The sequence below is a fragment of the Budorcas taxicolor genome, chromosome 9 (assembly GCF_023091745.1).
Source record: "Budorcas taxicolor isolate Tak-1 chromosome 9, Takin1.1, whole genome shotgun sequence".
Taxonomy (NCBI): domain Eukaryota; kingdom Metazoa; phylum Chordata; class Mammalia; order Artiodactyla; family Bovidae; genus Budorcas; species Budorcas taxicolor.
In genome coordinates this window covers 67347204-67360049 of record NC_068918.1, presented here as the reverse complement: position 1 = coordinate 67360049, position 12846 = coordinate 67347204, and the positions used below count along the sequence as shown (strand labels likewise).

Below are 12846 nucleotides of genomic sequence, written 5' to 3'. Positions count from 1 at the left end.
AAACTGACATCAAACGCCTGTCTCTTGGGTGTAGGGCTTGTCCACCTCCTGGGAATAGCCTGATGAGTATGAACTGCTGGAAGTGTACCCCAGACGTGAATAGAAACACATTTTTTTTCCTTACAGTCCAAGTACAAACAACAAAGCAGGCTCAGTCTTCTGCAGACAGCAGAATGCAGAATACACGTCTTTAGAGAGCACGGGGTCAGGTGCCACAACAGTCAACAGAGAATTTTAGAGGACATCTTATCATCTAAATTTAAAATGTGGATGTCAAAGATACGCATTTTTTTTCTTATCTTGATCAAATTTGCTCAACCTCAGCACTATTGACATTTTGGGACTGTCCTGTGTATTGGTGGCTGTTTAGCAGCATCACTGGCCCCCACTCTCTAGATGGCAGTGACTCTCTCTTCCCTAATTGTGACAACCAAAAATGTCTCCAGACATGGTCAAACATTCCCTAGGAGACAAAATGCTCCCCTGTTGGGAACCACTCTTAGGTCACTGATACCCATGCCTTGTGGATACAACTGAGAATTTCTACATCACTCTGCTCCAAAAGCCTCAGATCTAGAATGCAGAACTTTCAGAGAGGACCTAGGGTGAGCCACTAAGCCTTCACTGGGCTTCAGAGATCCTGGATTGAAGAGAACAATGGAAGAGTTGAGTCACAACCCCAATCTTTTTTTTTCTCTCACTTTTCTAAAGGTTTTATCTATATATCTATATATAGATATATTTTTAATTTAAGTGTAGTTGACTTACACAATGTTTTAGGTGCACAGCAACCCCAGTCTTTATTTTGATCCAAAGACAATGAATCAAATTATTTTAGTGTGTGGAAATTCTACCACTTACAACTTAAATTGATTTTTGGGGTTGGCCAAAAAGTTCATTTGGGTTTTTCTGCACCATCTTATGGAAAATCCTGAATGAACATTTTGGTCAATCACTTTCTGGCTCAATTTATCCCAATTCTGGCAAATAGCTATTCTGAGAGTTTTTGTCTTTTTTTAGTCAACGGATTTTTCTAGAGCTCATGACTTCCCAGTGTGGAAAACACTGCAAACTACTAATTGGTTTATGATCAGTCTTGGGTTCTTTTTGGTCTTTATTTGTTGCCACAAGTTTAATATTCATTATATACATCAGATGGGCCCGTTGCACCTCTTTCTAGAACATACTATACCAGTGATATCCACATGTAAATATTAAATTACGATGAACTTAGCTAATTTGCTTGAACAAATAATCAAACCATTCTTATTCTTATCTTCTCTTCTAAACTCTGTTCCTTGGCAAACACATAACTCTTAGCTTGCTTCTTGGAAGGAAAGCTATGACAAACCTAGAGAGTGTATTAAAAAGCAGAGACATCACTTTGATGCCAAAGGTCCATCGAGTCAAAGTTATGGTTTTTCCAATAGTCATGTATGGATGTGAGAGTTGGACCATAAAGAAAGCTGAGCACGAAAGAACTGATGCTTTCAAACTGTGTTGCTGGAGAAGAGTCTTGAGAGTCCTTTGGTCAGCAAGGAGAGATCAAAGCAGTCAATCCTAAAGGAAATCAACCCTGAATATTCACCGGAAGGACTGCTGCTGAATCTTTAATACTTTGGCCATCTGATGCGAAGAGCTGACTCATTGGAAAAGACCCTGAGGCTGGGAAAGATTGAAGACAAAAGAAGTAGAGGGCAGCAGAGGATGAGATAGGTAGACAGTATCACTGACTCAAAGGACATGAATATGAGCAAACTCCGGGAGATAGTTAAGGACAGGGAAGCCTGAAGTGCCCTGGGTTGCAAAGAGTCAGACACGACTTAGCAACTGAACAACAGAAGTCTCACAAATATATTTTTAGAGCCAAGATTTCTCCCAAGTTTCAAACCTTAACTTCAGCTTGTAAACATCAGCAATGAATATATGCAGTTTCACAAAAATCACATCAAGCACACTAAGCCTCTAATATGGTAAATAGCTAACACTTCTTCCTGCTCTGAAATTCTTAATTATGCAACCATTAAAATTATCTGTGAGGGGATAAATATAGCCATGTGGGAAATGCTTATAATCTAAAGTGAAAAGCAAGAACTAAAATCCTACATACACAATGACTGTAACTGTAAACATACAAATAGATATGATTAGAAGTGAATATACAAAAAGTCAGTCACAGTGATGAGATCTACACTGAATGTTTTCTATTTTGGAAAGCCTGTAAAGTGAAACTCCTTGTATTTATTCTTTTAAAATATTACAATTCTTTGATATCTGACAATATGAACTCACCATCTCCTTCCTAAGTTAGCTCCTTAAAACCTATCATTCAGCCAGAAACTCAGGCTCCTAGTCTTTTCATCATCTTGGATTCTCCCCTTTTCCCCAACTCACAGCTACACTACTGATAGTCATTAGGTAACTGCACCACCTCACTAGCGCCTCTGACTTGGCTCTGCCTATTCTCCGAGCGTCCTGCAAAACCCCTTCCCCTTGCCCCCACCTTCAATATCTAACCCTCTGAACATGTCAATCTCCTGCTTACTCTGAATACTCTCCAGTCTCTGTGGACTGCCAGCTGCTTACTCTAACCAGGCCTTCTAGAATCTGCTTCAACCTTTTCAAACTCATCCACCACTCATTCCTCACTAATCCCAGTTTCTACCCTGCGTTTTTCCATCTCTAAGACTTTTCTTTTCAAAAATGCCTACTCTCCCAATAGAACTGATAGGAACTCCAAACACCTTTCAAAGTCCAAATCAAACAGTATCCCTTCCTTGAAATGCTGATCTGTTCAGCTGAATATGGGTTCTCATTCTGAATTTTCCCATTGAACTTTTATTCTGCTATAACACACACATGGAATTCTCCAGGCAAGAATATTGGAGTGGGTTGCCATTTCCTACTCTAGGGGCTCTTCCCGACTCAAACCCGGGTCTCCCACACTGCGGGCAGATTCTTTACTGTCTGAGCCAAAAGGGAAGCCCATGTTAACACACACAACTATCTTGAATTATGTCAACTGTGTACATCTTTATCTTTCTTCTATCAGATTTATAAATCCTTGTCTTGGTTTTGCTTTCAGTTCTATAAGGTTTTATATACTGTTGGTAATGAAAATATATTCACAGTGAAATAAATTTAAAAATCCAATGAACTATTTTTTCTAGTTTAACTGTAACAAATTTATTTTGGCCTAATTCCAAAGCTAGACTTTTAAGAAGTGAATTTCATGAGTGTGTTTCAGATAATACATTTATACCTCCTTTTCTCTTTTCCTCTAAGAGTCTCTGCAGAAAGGGTGCCTCATCTCAGATTGTCTGCCCATATACATATGAGGCTTTTGATAATTTTATACTCAAGGCTTACAGACAAAACCAATGAAGCCCTGAGACAGAGCCTATAAAGGGCTAAAGACAACTAGATTCTCTATATGTTAAAAGTTTAATAATTTATAAAATTCTTGTAGAATATCCAAATCACATGAACTCTGCCTACTAAGATGAAACAAGCATATGAACTCTGCCTGGTAGCACAAAGCAAGAACTCATTGGCACAGATAAACGGTGGGGTGTTTTCTGTAGACTGTGAGGTCAGGGTCACTGGTTAGGACCCTAAATATATCTAGGTAGATAACTGATGTATAGTAATTTACAAAATTATTTTAAGCAAGAAGTTCCAGTTCAACAGTAGTAAATATAATGAAGTCCTCTTTTAGGAATCAAAAATATATATGGTTTCTTTCCTTTATTCTTTTCTTTTCCTTTACTATAGAAGAAAATTATTACACGCTATATAGGAGGGGGCTAAGAGGAAGAAAAGAGATAAGAATAAATGTATAAAGCAATGCTATTTCTAAAGTTCTGGTTCAGAATTGGAGTGAGTTCAGAGGTGTTCATCTTATCATGCTACATATATTCTTTTCCAGTAACTGTAACAACAATGAAAGCTAATACTGACCCTATGCCATACACTGGGTGTTCCAGGAACTTCTTTTATAATAACTCATTTAAGACTCATTATAACATCATCATCATATTCAATACATTGCTTTATGTGCATTTTGTAGCTAAGAAAATAGAGGCACAGATAAATTACTTGCCAAGGTCACCAGGCATTCAAGCTCAAGAAGATATGCTCTTACCATTCTGCTACCAAGTATTTTGAGAAAGGGTAACAAGAAGTTTAAAAAAATAGCTTCCAGTGATTGTGTCATAGGACAGTTACACCAAGCCATTCTGTCACTCTCTCAGATCCACTTGGCCACTTACAGATTCCTCAATGAATTCCTATCTACCCTAATAAGATACTTCTAATCTCATCATATTTCACTCTTTTTCAGAAGTCATGTTACTCACACTGGCCTTGCAGTTAAACACAAGGTTGCAAAGTTGTCTTCTCCACCTATTCAAAACTAGACATCCAAAAGCCAGATCAACTCCCCAGCCTTGTTAAAAAGCCTTTCCAGAAAAACACAAATGGTTGAAAAAACAATCCTGCTACCAACAACTGCTTAAGCCCAGACAAGTAACTGAATACTACAGCTTCAATTTACCTATAAAAAGAAGGATCTGATGATGTATGAGGTTGAAAGTGAAAGTCGCTCAGTCGTGTCTGACTCTTTGCGACTCCATGGACTATACAGTCCATGGAATTCTTCAGGCCAGAATACTGGAGTGGGTAGCCTTTCCCTTCTCCAGGGGATCTTCCCAACCCAGGGATCGAACCCAGGTCTCCCACACTGCAGGTGCAATCTTTACCAGCAGAGCCACAAGAGAAGCTTTGATTCTAAAGTGTGAATCCATGTTGATCTTTCTCATCTTTGAACTCAGATTATTATTCATAATCACAGCTTTAGCTTCTTTTGTTTGTCATTTATCCCGGTGGGCCACTGAAAACTATCACATGTGTTTCCCTCTCTCCATTAGTCAATAACTAAATTAGCAAGCAATTAGTCAGCTGTGTGCCAGATGCTCTGTTAGGCACCAAAGTGATAAAAACAACACTAACAGTATGTAATTAGTTTTTACTTACTAACTAGTGAAAGTTTCCACTATGCCTGAGTCAAGAGTTTAGGACTGACTAGTTGGAGAAATTACAACAGTTTCCCTGAATATGCCACGACAGGTAGTCCTCAGCCTTAGCTAACCTCACACCTCTCTGAAAGCATCATCACCCCCTCCCTCTGAGGAAAGTGTGATGAAGAAAGCAGGAGGTGGTGGACGGGAGGATGCACCAGCTGCTTCTAACTGGGGGAGAGAAGCCACACTATGAGTCTCACGTGATAAGCGATGGTGGCCGACTGCCAGTTCTCTCTCAACACTATCCCCATGTTTTTCAAGAATAGCATTCTGGGCACATGGGTGCCCAAAATAAAGACTACACTTTCCAGGCTTCTTACAACCGCTGCCATATGACCAAGTCCTGGCCAATGGGACAGAAGCAGAAGCAACCTGCATCACCTTCCTCCTGCCAGCTGTCTGGAGTGTGGACATTCTGGCCAGAAACCGGGAGCCTTTGTGGACCACAGGCTGGAGAAACATAATCCAAGATACAGGAATCTCTGATAATGGGGTTCAGCCAATACTGACCTAAGCTAATGCAAAGAAAAATAAATCCCTGCCTTGGTTCAGCTGAAATGAATTTTAGCAAATACAGTCTTCCTCTCTTCCTTCCCTTTTTCCAACCCTATCCTTCTCACCTGCCTGATCTTATGCTTTAGATCTTACTTGTGTTAAATGTGATTAAGAAAAAAAAAAGTATTTACTTATTTGGTTGCGTCAGGTCTTAGCTGTGGCATGTGAGATCTTCACTGCGTCATCTTTTGCTTCCAGAGCTTAGATGCTGCAAGGCATGTAGAATCTGAAGTTCTCTGACAAGGGATCAAATCTGCATCCCCTGAATTGCCAGGCAGATTGTTAGCCAGTGGACTGCCAGGGAAGTCCCTTAAATGTCATTTCTTAATGATCACCTTCTCTGTCCTCTTCACTTGCATTCCAGCATGCCTTACGATAAATACACTTTTCTAAATTTGTCTTTCCTTACATTTGTCACAATTTATGTGTATTTATCTATTTCTTTGGTTTCTATCTCTATCACTAGCATTCACACAAAGATTCTTTTTTTTGTTTCTTTACCGTGGGATCTTCCATGCCTGGCAAACACCTGACAGTGAAAGTGAAAGTCGCTCAGTCGTGTCTGACTCTTTGCCACCCCATGGACCATACAGTCCAAGGAATTCTCCAGGCCAGAATACTGGAGTGGGTAGCAGTTCCCTTCTCCAGGTGATCTTCCCAACCCAGGGATCGAACTCACGTCTCCCACATTGCAGGTAGATTCTTTACCAGCTGAGCCACAAGGGAGGCCCCAAAATACTGGAGTGGGTAGCCTATCCCTTCTCCAGGGGATCTTCCTGACCCAGGAAGCAACCAGGGTCTCCTGCATAGCAGGCAGATTCTTTACCAACTGAGCTATCAGGGAAGCCAAGTGCCTGACAGGAGGCAATCAAATATCTGTGGAAAAAATGGCTGAAAATAATGGCAGAGGTCCCCACTGCCTATTCTTGAATATCCACAGTAAATACTGCAAGTCTCTGCATTTATACCTGCCTTAACAAAAATCACAGGGAAAGCTTTATAAATACTTAGCAGAGCTGCTCTCAAATTGAAAGGGCATGGTACTTGCTTTAGAAAAAAAAGAGAATGGTGGTTCCTGCTTTAAAAAAAAAAAAAAGAGAAATTCATAGATAGAGTGAAAATATCTTCATCTAAACAAATAATGCATAAAGTATTTAATGGAAAATCACATCACACAGATTGTCAACATTTGCTTCTGACTTTTTCACGTATTTTTATTGCTTGTTTAATGCAGTCATGCCAAAGGGTAAAGAAACATGGGAGGAAAACAAGAGTTTTCTCTAAACATGCACAAAGGCAAAAGAGTATCAACGTTTGATTTTAGCAGCAGGAAGAGAGAAGGCTACTTGAGAACATTCAGTTCACAGAATCACATGTTTTAAACACTTTCTTGCATTAAGTGCAGAAATACTATGTGAGTCTATAGCTAATCTCCAATAACTGTACATTTTAAACATACCAAACACCAGATTTTTTTTATTCATCCTAGAGACTGATGCAGATCTTCTAAAGTGTCTTGTTAATTTTAGATTAAGAAGGGATTTCTCCTCGCTTATGAGAAGTCAGGACAATTCAACCATTTCACTCTCAAACTTTATTAATGATCATTCCTTCCATAAAGCACTCTAGAAGACCAAATGCCCAGAATCAGGGCTATTAAAACTAACCATTTGGGTAAACAGCCCAAATATAAGACTCTGCTATTAAAATATTATTGAGAGGAGATTTAGAAATGGTCCTTCCATTTGGCCTCTTTCTTACTCTAAAACCAAGGTGCCGACTGCCATGGTGGTACCCAGTAAGACCAGAGTTCTAAATGGAAATCCTGAAGCGTGTCCACCAGCCCTACAGAAAGTGAGGGCCTCCTCCACAAGTCTCTCATCTTTACATTTTCTGTAGAGGTCTGGTTGGATTTTCTTATAAAATATAACACCTCAATGATAAATGATACTCTCTCTCCATTCCCCCAACTCTATGACCACACATACTGAGTCATAAGCTAATTTGATGGGAAAGAGACTTTGATTCTTCCTTTGTATTTGAATCTAACTCACAAAACTAGTGAGGGAGTACATGGTCATGGAAGGATACAGAAAACACAGGACTTTGAGCCACTCTGAGCTTTGCCCCTTATTAGCCTGTAATTTACCTTTTCTGTTCAATCATCTATAAAATGGAAACAGTACTGGGAATCACCTGTCTTTCAGGATGAACTCAGAAGACAAGGTAACCCACTGTTCAAGAGCTCATGTTTGGCCCCAGGCTGAATTACAATTTGAATATCGTTCCTGCCATTTCACTAGCTGTGCGATACTAGTGTGAATGTATTCATCAGAGTGTCTAATGCACAATAAATGTTAAGAAATTGGCCCCTGTCATTTCTCCTTTGAAAATGTAAAGCAGTTCAGCAATATTCAATTATATTATCTAAAGACGCAGAGAAGACATCTAATGACAGAACGTTCATCCAATGCTTGCTCAGTATCCAGCATCACATCCTTTCTTACTGACACAGCCGGCTTGCCCTCCCCACATAGGCAGCTCGCATCTCTAACATGCGGAGAGACACAGAAGGCCAGCCACAGTTCCTCCAGTCACTGAAGACTCAGCCAGCTGTGCAGTTAATAACCTCACTAATGATTATCCATCAGAAAGTAGAGGGGGGGAAGTCCTAATTGCTCTAGTCAGAGAAGTCATTAGTTTTGTACCTGGCTCCTATGAAGTCTGCTTGGCATTTATGGAACTGGCACACACCACAGGAAAAATGTTACCAAAGCAAACAAGTATTAAACCTAAATGTTAACTGGCTCCCTGCCATCTACTAATCCTTTTCAAAGGTAATGCATCTTCAGAGAAACCCTCTTCCTGATTATCTGCAGGTCTGACACTCTATGTGCTCAGTGATAAAATTTTTATTTGGATTCCACGGCCATTTCAATAAATAAAAGTTGTCTTTTCTCCCCCTTCTGTTAGATAGTATAACCATGTATTCAACAGAACAGTTCCTAGACAAAGTGATCTAATGTCATCCCTATTAAATTTGTCAGAAGCAAGCATCATTGATGTTTCTAAACCCTCCAACTGAAAGTCTAGAGCCTTCTTTCTAAATGAGAACATTACCATCATAATCTTGGGTTTGATTATTAGCTGCTTCCTGTTTTATCTCAGGGAAGTTTCTAAAGGAGGGAACCATATTATTTTCTCCCCAGGAATTTAATACAGTTGCTGCACACTTCTAAGAATGTGACATGATTCAAATTCTTATGTTTATAAACACTAGCAGATAGCAATATGTGAGTAAAATGTACGATACAGTTTCCTGAAAAACAGGACTTATGACTTGTCATAAAAATGTACTGTGCCATGTTTGGAAAGAAATAAAAACTGCATGGTGTGGCTTTACCTGTCCTGAATAGCATACTCAGACCATTATTTGTAAAGGTCTACCATATCACATTTTAAAAGATTTCCTAAAATATATTTCTATAATATGACTAGACAATTTTTATAAGAAATATCTAGTTTAGATCATTGACTGTCAGGATGAGTTATGCAGAAACACCAAGAATAAGTTAATATATCCTCCATATGTAATGGAATTCAGTCATTCCCTCTGAGGACTCATCCAATTCATATTTCTCTCTATTTCTCTCTGTCTCTACTTTGGGGACAAAAGGTGGTAAAAGCATTTTCATGTGGTAATGATATTAGCAAAACATGTCCTTGTGTTAAAGTTTTTACTTTGGTCATGACAAGCATTACAGAATTACAAGATAGAAGGTTGCTCACATCTAAGGATGACTGAAGTTGGTATAGAAATTCCTCATGCATGGAGAGAGGGTATAACACTTATTTCTAAGCCCCAAATGCTATCATTTGTATATGTCTTTATACCCAAAGAAGTAATTTAAATCTCAGAAATCAGAAATGATCATGGAACCCTTACCTGTGGGCTCTCAAAGTGAGACCACCTTCTCCAAAGTTTCATTTGATGCTAAAAAACTAGCTTGATATATTTTTCCCAATTCTAATGTTTAAGTTTTTAAAACATTAGCTCAGCTGGTAAAGAATCCAACTGCAATGTAGGAGACACCAGTTCGATCCCTGGGTCAGGAAGATCCCCTGAAGAAGGGATAGGCTACCCACTCCAGTATTTTGGGGCTTCTCTGGTGGCTCAGCTGGTAAAGAATCCACCTGCAATGTGGGAATCTGGAGTTTAATTCCTGGGCTGGGAAGATCCCCTGAAAAAAGCAATGGCTAACTACTCCAGTATTCTGGCCTGGAGAATTCTATGGACAGAGGAGCCTGGCAGGCTGCAGTCCATGGGGTCGCAAAGAGTTGAACACAACTGAGCAACTTTCACAAAGTTTCTAAAAACAAAAGCATGTACCAAAGGCGCTCTTCTTTTCAAAAGTTTCAGAAACCTAATTGTGAAGAATCGCAACCCAGATGATTGTTTTCCTCTTTTCTGACAATGTCTGATCTATTTCCAGACATTAACTACAAGTACCACTGTCTAGTATGGTGTCATTAGAAAGTCCATAAAGACTGGCTTTCCAGGGTTTCCAGCAGAGCTAACATGTGTCAACTCCTGTCTTCAGCAAGGCTGGCAGAAGGTACCACTGGGCTGGAATTAGAAAGCAAGTATGTTTTCAAAACAGGTGTTTCTGTTGACATAACCATTAAACATCCTGCTCCTCCACAGTTCCTAGAAGAATAGGTACTTTCACATTTTAATTTTTAATGCAAATTCCTATATTCCATGAAAAGCTATACTCCTGGGAAAATTTTCAGAATAATATGAAATCTGTGAGGTGTGTCTTAGCGTGACATCAACGCTCAATCTTCAGTATTTGGAGATCTTTTAGTGGAAGAAGGATAAACAGACAACTTGAAAGTTGTAAAAGTGATGGACATGGCTGCTGACCTTGCCTCTCTCAGTGGTTGCACAGAGGTAGCAGAGAAGTCAAACAAATCTAGAGATGGTTACTCTTGGGTTCCTAGGAAGGCACAGCAGCCCAACATGTGTCAAAGGATAAGGCAAAACCACACATTCCAGAATTAGAGAGAGTTAAAGACAATGAGATCTTAAAGATTAGGTAGCTCAGACATTCTCATTGTTTACTGAGTATAAGAATATTCCTAGACCCACCCACTGAGATGATGACTCAGCAGCAGTAGTTAGTTGTGGCAGAAGTAATAGGAATAGAAGAAGTAACAAATAGCCCTTCTAAAGAACTTGCTTTGGGCCAGATACTGTGCCAAATTCCTTACAACTATCACTTACTTAGTCCTCACAATGCTCCTGTTAGGTAGGGACTACTATTTCCCCCCGATGAAGGTGATGTGGAGGTGGAGGTGATAGAATTCCAGCTGAGCTATTTCAAATCCTAAAAGATGATGCCGTGAAAGAGCTGCACTCAATATACCAGCAAATTTGGAAAACTCAGCAGTGACCACAGGACTGGAAAAGGTCAGTTTTCATTCCAATCCCTAAGATGGGCAATGCTAAAGAATGTTCCAAGTACTACACAATTACACTCATCTCACATGCTAGCAAAGTAATGCTCAAAATTCTCCAAGCCATGCTTGAACAGTATGTGAACCATGAACTTCCAGATGTTCAAGCTGGCTTTAGAAAAGGCAGAGGAACCAGAGATCAAATTGCCAACATCCACTGGATCATCAAAAAGCAAGAGGGTTCCATAAAAACATCTATTTCTGCTTTATTGATTATGCCAAAGCCTTTGACTATGTGGATCACAACAAACTGTGGAAAATTCTTAAACAGATGGGAATACCTGACCACCTAACCTGCCTCCTGAGAAATCTGTACGTAGGTCAAGAAGCAATGGTTAGAACCGGACATGGAAAAACAGACTGGTTCCAAATTGGGAAAGGAGTATATCAAGGCTGTATATATCCACCCTGCTTATTTTGGGTTGGATGAAGCACAAGCTGGAATCAAGATTGCTGGGTGAAATATCAATAACCTCAGATACAGAGATGACACCACCCTTATGGAAGAAAGTGAAGAGGAACTAAAGAGCCTCTTGATGAAAGTGAAACAGGAGACTGACAAAGTTGGCTTAAAACTCAACATTCAAAAAATGAAGATCATGGCATCCAGTCCCATCACTTCATGGAAAATAGATGGGGAAACAATGGAAACAGAGAGATACTTTATTTTCTTGGGCTCCAAAATCACTGTAGATGGTGACTGCAGCCATGAAATTAAAAGACGCTTGTTCTTTAGAAGAAAAGCTATGACCAAGCTAGACAGCATGTTAAAAAGCAGAGACATTACTTTGCCGACAAAGGTCTGTCTAGTCAAAGCTATGGTTTTTCCAGTAGCCAGGTATGGATGTAAGAACTGGACTATAAAGAAAGCTCAGTGCCAAAGAATTGATGCTTCTGAACTGTGGTGTTGGAGAAGACTCTTGATAGTCCCTTGGACTGCAAGGAGATACAACCAGTCCATCCTCAAGGAAATCATTCCTGAACATTCATTGGAAGGACTGATGCTGAAGCTTAAAACTCCAAAACTTTGGCCACGTCATGTGAAGAACTGACTGATTGGAAAAGACCCTGATGCTGGGAAAAATTGAAGGCAGGAGGAGAAGGGGATGACAGAGGATGAGATGGTTGGAGGGCATCACCGACTCGATGGACATGAGTTTGAGCAAGCTCCAGGAGTTGGTGATGGACAGGGAAGCCTGGCGTGCTGCAGTCCTTGGGGTCACAGAGTCGGACACGACGGAACGACTGAATTGAACTATTTCCCCCATTCTCCGGATGAGGAGACCAAAGCACAGAGTGGTTCAGGAATCTGTTCAAGGAAGTCCAACTAGAAATTAAGTATTCAAATCCAGACAGGCTGGGTTCAAAGTCTGAATCACTATACTAAATTACCCACCAATAGGGCTAAGGTGAGACCCAGGACATTAAGACAATGCCATGATTGAAGCTGATCTTTCTCAAGGGAGAAACTGAGAGGTAAAAGACTAATATCTCTTATCAAAGACAAAAATCCACCATTGCATTTCTAGGAAGAAAGCAACCATTATATGACACCAACTATGCTTACACGTTTCTCTGTACATACTCCTCTAGGGAAGAAATGGACAGATGTTGTGTCCAGCTCGTGGGTTCTAGCTGTGCTACTCTGACCAAGGTGTTATTCTAGGCTAGAGATTTCCATCCTTTTCTG

The 12846-nt window shown here is 40.0% G+C and overlaps 1 protein-coding gene across 1 annotated transcript in view; it reads right to left on the bottom strand.

Annotated features, from left to right (window-relative positions):
• The window catches only part of ARFGEF3 (ARFGEF family member 3), a 169745-nt gene that overhangs the window by 106654 nt on the left and 50245 nt on the right, over positions 1–12846 (bottom strand). The window lies entirely within an intron of this gene.